The sequence below is a fragment of the Salmo salar genome, chromosome 20 (assembly GCF_965601325.2).
Source record: "Salmo salar chromosome 20, fSalSal1, whole genome shotgun sequence".
NCBI lineage: Eukaryota > Metazoa > Chordata > Actinopteri > Salmoniformes > Salmonidae > Salmo > Salmo salar.
This window is the reverse complement of record NC_138310.1, coordinates 47,772,852-47,781,853: the sequence shown is the minus strand read 5'-3', so window position 1 is coordinate 47,781,853 and position 9,002 is coordinate 47,772,852. Positions and strand designations below refer to the sequence as shown.

General features: G+C 40.5%; 1 pseudogene across 1 annotated transcript; it reads right to left on the bottom strand.

The window, feature by feature from the left end:
• Window positions 1-698: 698 nt before the first annotated feature.
• LOC123729238 (tubulin-folding cofactor B-like) lies at window positions 699-6,936 on the bottom strand (annotated as a pseudogene). Its single transcript, XR_006760954.2, has 5 exons — window positions 5,025-6,936; window positions 4,741-4,884; window positions 2,799-2,871; window positions 2,437-2,630; window positions 699-1,719 (listed from the first exon to the last, which is right to left on the bottom strand). The product of XR_006760954.2 is annotated as a tubulin-folding cofactor B-like (transcript).
• Between the last annotated feature and the right edge of the window lie 2,066 nt (window positions 6,937-9,002).

The window sequence follows — 9,002 nt, the reverse complement described above, 5'->3', positions numbered from 1 at the left end:
CGTGTTATATCTGCCACATTCTCTTTACTGTATTTGTGCCTGTTGTAACTCAGTGGTCTTACACTAATGTAAAAATACTTTAAAGTACTTCTTACGAAGTTTTCGGAGTATCCTTAGCATTTATTTTTTTGCCAACGTTTACATTTACTTCACGACCTTCCTAAAAAAAAGTTTTACACCATACGTTTTCCTGACACCCAAAAGTACAGGAAAATGGTCCAATTCACGCACTTGTCAAAAGAACATCCCTGGTCATCCCTACTGACTCACTAAACACAAATGTAAATGATGTATGTGTGTGTCCCTGGCTTCAATAAATAAATAAAAACCATAACATTGTGCCATCTGTTTTTGAAATGATTTATACTTTTACTTACATTTCAAACCAAATACTTTTACTCAAGTAAGTATTTTACTGGGTGACTTTCAGCCATTTTCTATTAAGGTATCTTTACTTTCACTAAAGTATGACAATTGAGTGTTTTTTCCACCACTGACCATATTCCTTCCCTGTCAGGGGTTCACTGTCCCACTGCAACCTGACAGTTTCTGGATAAGTGTGATGACCATCTTTAACCCCTGCCTAGACTATAGACCTCTTAGACATCTCTTTTCACCATGCATGATGTACTTTATTTCTGTCCTGCTAATGGTGAATTAGAGTAAGAATCGGTCAAATACACCTTGATCATCACATCTGCTGGTAATACTACTTTTTATTGTGCACAAGATACCATTACACTTCGTCACATCAACACATTTGAGATTTCATAAAAACAGATTGCACATCTTGAACAACTCAGGGCCTGTTAGTTGCTGACAAAGTCAGTGGAAAAATACAATTCAATAAAAAAAAGGAACGAATGAATCAATTGCTTTTGTGTTCACATTTCCTCTTCCAAACTCACTCAACCAGGAGTGACAACAAATGACAGATCACATGCGTTCATGAGTCAAACTGTTAGAAGTGGCGATGAGGATTAGTACAATGAAGCTCAGTAGAAGCGCAGATAAGATGTGATATCCACATGAAAAGTCCATTCTCGCCAGCTGGGCAGTCGGTCTGAACTGTATGCTGCCAATGTGCACAACTGATGTTCCGACAGTCAAATCAAATCTTATTGGTCACATACACATGGTTAGCAGATGTTAATGCGAGTGTAGCGAAATGCCTGTGCTTCTAGTTACAACTGTGCAGTAATATCTAACAAATCCACAATAACTACCTAATACACACAAATCTAAAGGGATGGAATAAGAATATGTACGTATAAATATATGGATGAGCAATGACCATGCGGTATAGGCAAGATGCAATACATTGTATAAAATACAGTATATACATATGAGATGAGTATGTAAGATGTAAACATTATTAAAGTGGCATCATTAAAGTGACTAGTGATCCATTTATTAAAGTGGCCAATGATTTCGAGTCTGTATGTAGGCAGCAGCCTCTCTGTGTTAGTGAGGGCTGTTTAACAGTCTGTGATGGCCTTGAGATAGAAGCTGTTTTTCAGTCTCTCGGTCCCAGCTGATGCACCTGTACTGACCTCGCCTTCTGGATGGTAGCGGGGTGAACAGGCAGTGGCTCGGGTGGTTGTTGTCCTTGATGATCGTTTTGGCCTTCCTGTGACATTGGGTGCTGTAGGTGTCCTGGAGGACAGGTAGTTTGCCCCCAGTGATGCGTTGTACAGACCGCACCACCCTCTGGAGAGCCTTGCGGTTATGTTGGAGTGTTAGAAACAATGTAAGTTTCCAGAATCTAGAACAGGCACACGACACAAAAACAAATGGCTTCTATGGTACAATAACCAATGAACTAACAGATATTCAAATAAACTGTATATTTTGCCACTAGTCAGTAGTACTAATAGATATTTTGTTGTTGCTTGAATTCTTGCATTCCAAAGCATGGGATTTATTTAAAAAAGTTTGATAGAACCCTGGCTTGGGATGATAATTGACATTTGATGAACATTGTTGTGATTTTTATGACTGCCTATTAGTCATATAGAATCTAGGATGTGATGGGCAATTCAGGTTCAACTCAATTCTGAGTACATCAATTTTGGAACGCTTGCTTTCTACATCCACTGGATCAAAGGAAATAGTTGGACCACATGGTTATCATTTAAATTAAATACATTGACAATGTATTTGTAACAAGGCAAAAACGTTGTGCTTTTCTCATCTCTCCTCATTCAATATACAGTAAATTCCAATTATATTTTTTTTTGCTAGAGGCGTCTGTCGCCTCTAGCACGGAGATGCAGTGCCTTAGACCGCTGCGCCACAAGAGATGTCATACGCTAGAGTCGGTCCTAGGTGATACTGCCTCCTTCCCCAGTTGCAGCTCTCTATAGTCCAACCCATACCTCCCTGACCAGCACAAAACAAAATAAAGTTATTAATCACAATGACACTGTCCCTCACCCTGGGTTCGTAATCAGACTGGAGGTCAATGTTGAAGCCATCTGCCCACGCCCTTTGACAGGGTGACAGCATCACAGTCCTACATCTCATCCAGATGAAAGTCTTCCTCTGGGAAGTGCCCCACGGTCATTGTGAGGGGCCTGACAAACACACCGTACTTGTTCTCACAATCAAAGTATCACTTCTCCTTCACACTGTAAGGAAAGAGAGAGGAGACATCAAGTACATTTATGACAGAGAAACTCTGCACCTCTCCACATGTTTATTACCAGAAAGACAAGTCAAGATGTAAGGTATCTCTAAACAGTGAACATTTCAGACACCATGTGATGACGTCACAAAATTATGTCCGTTGCCCTCACCTGCCGTCATGTTTCCCAAGAGGCTCGTTACACTTCACTCCCACCCAATGACCTGGCTTGAAATCTACTATACCTGCAAGACAGAAAATAAGTTATGTTGGAAGGAGTGCCTTAAGTATTCATGCCCCTTGACTTATTCCCATGTTGTTGTGTTACAGCCCGAAAACATTGATTAAAAAAATTAAACCATATACCCCATAATGGAGAAAGTAAAAACCTGTTTAGACATTTTTTCTAATTTATTTAAAATGAAATACAGAAATCTCTCAAGAACATACACTACCATTCAAAAGTTTGGGGTCACTTAAATTGTTGTTTTTGAAAGAAAAGTAAATTTTTTGGTTCATTAAAATAAAAAAATTGATCAGAAATACAGTGTAGACATTGTTAATGTTGTAAATTACTATTGTAGTTGGAAACGGCCTATTTGTTATGGAATATCTACAAAGGCGTACAGAGGCCCATTATCAGCAACTTTCACTCATGTGTTCCAATGGCACGTTGTGTTAGCTAATCCAAGTTTATAATTTTAGAAGGCTAATTGATCAATTGTGCACCGGGGCCTCCATTCGATTCTGGTTAGAGCCATTTTGCGCTGTTCTGTGAAGAGAGTAGTACACAGCGTTGTACGAGATCTTCAGTTTACCAATTTATCGCATGGAATAGTCTTCATTTCTCAGAACAAGAATAGACTGACGAGTTTCAGAAGAAAGTCTTTGTTTCTGGCCATTTTAAGCCTGTAATCGAACCCACAAATGCTGATGCTCCAGATACTCAACTAGTCTAAAGGCCAGTTTTATTGCTTCTTTAATCAGAACAACAGTTTTCAGCTGTGCTAACATAATTGCAAAATGGTTTTTTTAAGATCAATTAGCCTTTTAAAATGATCAACTTGGATTAGCTAACACAACGTGCCAATGGAACACAGTGATGGTTGCTGATAATGGGCCTCTAAACGCCTATGTAGATATTCCATCAATTATTATTATAATATTTGTTTTAAATCTGCTGTTTCCAGCTACAATAGTCATTTACAACATTAACAATGTCTACACTGTATTTCTGATCAATTTGATGTTATTTTAATGTACAAAAAATGTAACTTTTCTTTCAAAAACAAGGGCATTTCTACGTGACCCCAAACTTTTGAACGGTACGTGGTGAGTTGATGCCTATTTCAGCTACTTTGTATGCGTTGTTTGTTGGCCACCTTGCACTTTACAAAGTTTATGGAACAGATTCTGGAACGTTCCACAAATTATACCCAACCATGCTGTGGTCAGCAATCATGTGAGTGTTGAAATCGCTTGTGGGGGGCGTAAGGGGTCAGCAGGGGGAGGAGGGATCAGCAGGGGAGGCACTGGGGTCTTAGTCTGGCTTTAAACGTACTCTTGAAAGTTGTAATAGTAGAATGCACAAGGTTAAATTTCAAAATTGGGTAGTGCCTCATCAGTTGTTCTTGTCATGTTAATCATTGCGTGCATTAGAGAGCTATTTATAACTTGTCACAAATGTCCAGATCAACTAGCCCATGTCAACTAATGTTTTTGTAAATTTTATTTAGGTTTAGCCCATAGATATTGTTGTAATTTTTTTGTCACTCAAATACAGACATGGCAAAATGTATAGAACTGCCAAAAAAAACAGCAAATTATTATTTGCACCCTATGACAAAATGTGTAAAATAGCAGGAAATAAGCTTTAAACCTGCAAAATTCTCTCCACCAATTAGAGGGGTGTGAACAGTGTGCCGTGAACAGCGCTTGTGCCCATTGAAATAGAAGTGGCGTGCGCAGGATGTTCCCCAATGCTGAAAGGGGGGCCCAGAGTGAAAAAGTTTGGGAACCCCTGGGTTGAGAGACCCTATTGTGAACAATTCTAAACAGGGGACATACCCAGTGGGTGTCATGTGAGCAGTGTTTCAGAGCACAGAAGTACATACATTAATTTTGCAGTCATCATGCACAGGGTAGGAACCTAGCAGGGCCTCGTTGTCGTCCAGTTTCTGCATGAACTTGTCGGTGGTGCTGAAAAGCTGCAGTTCCATACTGGAGGCCGGGGTACCCACAACCATCTCTAATTTACCCTGGAGGAAAATGTAGACAGTGAGAAACTGCATCACATGGCCACAGGCTGTGCTGCAATGGCAGCAGGAAGAGGGGTAATACATTACTACGTTTCAGAGGCACGAAGACCAATTAGACATGACCATCAACATTTAGCTACCTTGGATTTGGCGATGGTGATTCCCTTGTTGCATCGTTTATTCTCCTCGAACGAACTGATGGTACTGGTCAAACGCACCGACACCGTGTGATTGGTGATCAGTCACGCCATTGTCCATTTTCAAGTTTTCGTTTCGCCGGTGTTTAATTTGCTCAGGCAACATTGACCACTTCATAAAACACAACAGTTAGCCAGCTAGCTAGCATTGTTACCCGATTAAATAGTACACAACTAGTTAAAGTTTTGAAATAGCAACGTTAGTAGCACGCACTCAGCAAGTTATACACACTAAGCTAACGTGAGTCCTTCCAGTTCCAGCTTGTTCCCTCACAAATATTTACATGTTCTTTTGCGCTTTTCTCTGTAAACAAGTTTCTACTATCAGTTCACTGGGTGTTTTTAGACTAAATCAATGCAGGTACCATGTGCTGTATAATCTCAGTGAACGATGTCACAGCTCCTGCTACGCCCAGTTCTGGCAGTTTATACCCGCCCACAAACACAGTGAACCTAGTCATGTCGTTAAAATGTCGGGTGGATATTTAGGTTGACCAATTGGGTAGCACATTTCTAAGACGTCGTAACAGAAAGAAAGGCTTTGGGATGCCAATCATGTTGACGGAGGGGGACTTTCGTGATTAGTAACCAATCATCAATGTTGGGATTAAGGCTGGGTTTTGGTGAAAGTGCCAAACCAAAATTACGGAAGTACCAACTGTCTCCACGTAGTCGCGCCATAAACCATGGTATAAAGCCCATATTGTTACCTTTGTAACAAAGTCATGCAACGTTAGCTATATACCTTGTTACAAACAATGTTCAATTGTGATAAGAGCATTTTTTATTAGCGCATTGAATGATTTTGAAGTTAGTCTGTTGATTTAATTGAAAGAAACAAAATATTTTATTTTCATTTTGTCAAGTGTAGAATAAGATCAAAATGTCCTTCCGTGCTAAGGTGCTCACTGCTCTGTGACATATTAATCACAGGGAGAAAGAGACACATGGTTACCTTTGAAAAGTTATTACCAGGCCTTGCCTTTGACATATAATGGTTGTCTACTCCAATATCTACTCATTGATTTATGAATGGGAAATAAATGGATCAGACAGGAACATAAAATAACATCTGTGCATCAAATTAGAATTTAGGACTGAGAGAAGAAAAGAGAAGATCAAAGAAAGGACTATGGGGTGCAGCCAGAAGACAGACAGCTTCCCCACTACCCTCACCCCCAGATGAAAAGTTTACATTCCTGTTTCAAGCTGAGATGGGGGTGTTTGGCCTTACCTCATTACACTCTGTCTTTCTGCACATCCAGGTGTACGTGCTGCTGTTCACAGTAGGTCACAGCTCTCTCTCTCTCAATCATAAAGTAAAACTCTCTCCGTCACACACATACCATCTCTCTCACCTGGTCACACCCTTAATTCTCCGGGGAACTCGTAAAAGACAGGCAAAATAAAGTCACAAATGCGCACATTGTCTGACATTCTTCTATTTAGACAAACCAATCAAACTAGCTCTTGTGCCAACCCCACTGTCAGAAACATGGACACATGGGTTCATTTTCAATGAACATAACAATTCTGCATATTTTAACTCTAAAACATTCACATCGTGGTGTGTGTTGCACTGGGAGTATTTGCATAAAGAAACAATACCAGGTGCCCATTCAGATGCCAGCTGAGGAACTGGAGAGACAACTATCAACCATCTAAAGTCTAAACACACAGCAAAGAAAGAAGAAACAGTACACGGACAGAGGCGGTGCAGGGCCAAGTTTACCAGTAGAACTATCTTACAGATGGCAAGAGCTGATCCTGCTCAATCAACTGTTCATGTGAAATCAGACTGAGATCAGTAAACAAATGGACACATCTACAGTGCATTCGGAAAGTATTCAGACTCCTTCACTTTCTCCACATTTTGGTACGTTACAGCCTTATTCTAAAATTGATTAAATTGTTTTTTTTACTCATCAACCTGCACACAATACCCCATAATGACAAAGCCAAAAAAATAATCTGAAATGTCACATTTACATAAGTATTCAGACCCTTTACTCAGTACCTTCTTGAAGCACCTTTGGCAGCGATTACAGCCTCGAGTCTCCTTGGGTATGACACTACAAGCTTGGCACACCTGTATTTGGGGAGTTTCTGCCATTCTTCTCTGCAGATCCTCTCAAGCTCAGTCAGGTTGGATGGGGAGCGTCGCTGCACAGCTATTTTCAGGTCTCTCCAGAGATGTTCGATTGGGTTCAAGTCCAGGCTCTGGCTGGGCCACTCAAGGACATTCAGAGACTTGTCCCGAAGCCACTACTGCGTTGTCTTGGCTGCCTACATAAAGCTGTCCCAACACAGCAGAGTCCCAATAGCAGTCTCTACACCTTACCACTGCTACATCTGGGAATCAGTGAAGCCTTGTCTGATATGACTGACTTGCTTAAACAAATGTGGTTTCTACTGACAACTGAGATGTACAAACTATGGCATAAGGGGACGACAAGCGGATAAGAGGCAATCCGTAATTTCGATTAAGACATTAATGAGCGAGCTAGAATGGACGTAGTCAATATAATTATTTGTTCACCACTTTTGATATGTACAGCGACAAAATTCAGAACATGGGCCGTTCTTACAGTGTTCTCCCTGTACACCAAGTCAGAACCGTAGGATAAATAAATGGGGCATATAAGCAGACAATGAATGCTCTTACAATATTCTGTGATTACATTTCTCTAAAACAGGTTATAGGCAGTATGTGCACCTCCAAGTCAGAACAGTAGGTGAAATTCAGAGGTGAAAATAGACCCCACATTTAGGAGCTGCCTTACTCAAGAAAGCATGTTTGTATGGAGGCTTTATTAACTCAATTATATACAGTTGAAATCAGAAGTTTACATAAACTGAGTTTAAATGTATTTGGCTAAGGTGTTTCACAATTCCTGACATTTAATCCAAGTAAAAATTCCCTGTCTTAGGTCAGTTAGGATCACCACTTTACTTTAAGAGTGTGAAATGTTAGAATAATAGTAGAGAGAATGATTTATTTCAGCTTTTATTTCTTTCATCACATTCCCAGTGGGTCAGAAGTTTACATACACTCAATTAGTATTTGGTAGCATTGCCTTTAAATTGTTTAAAATGGGTCAAACTTTTCAGGTAGCCTTCCCACAATAAGTTGGGCGAATTTTGGCCCATTCCTCCTGACAGAGCTGGTATAACTGAGTCAGGTTTGTAGGCCTCCTTGCTCGCACATGCTTTTTCAGTTCTGCCCACAAATTTTCTATAGGATGAGGTCAGGGCTTTGTGATGGACACTCCAATACCTTGACTTTGTTGTCCTTAAGCCATTTTGCCACAACTTTGGAAGTATGCTTGGGGTTATTGTCCATTTGGAAGACCCATTTGCAACCAAGCTTTAACTTCCTGACTGATATCTTGAGATGTAGCTTCAATATATCCACATCATTTTCCTTCCTTCCTTATGACGCCATCTATTTTGTGAAGTGCACCAGTCCCTCCTGCAGCAAAGCACCCCCACAACATGATGCTGCCACCCCAGAGGTTCATGGTTGGGATGGTGTTCTTTGGCTTGCAAGTCTCCCCCTTTTTCCTCCAAACATAATGATCGTCATTATGGCCGAACAGTTCTATTTTTGTTTCATCAGACCAGAGGACATTTCTCCAAAAAGTGCAGTTGCAAACCGTAGTCTGGGTTTTTTATGGTGGTTTTAGAGCAGTGGCTTATTCCTTGCTGAGCGGCCTATTAGGTTATGTCGATATAGGAACCGTTTTACTGTGGATATAGATACTTTTGTACCAGTTTCCTCCAGCATCTTCACACGGCCATTTGATGTTGTTCTGTGATTGATTTGCACTTTTCGCACCAAATTACATTCATCTCTAGGAGACACCTTCCTGAGCGGTATGACGGCTGCGTGGTCCCATGGTGTTTATACTTGCGTACTAT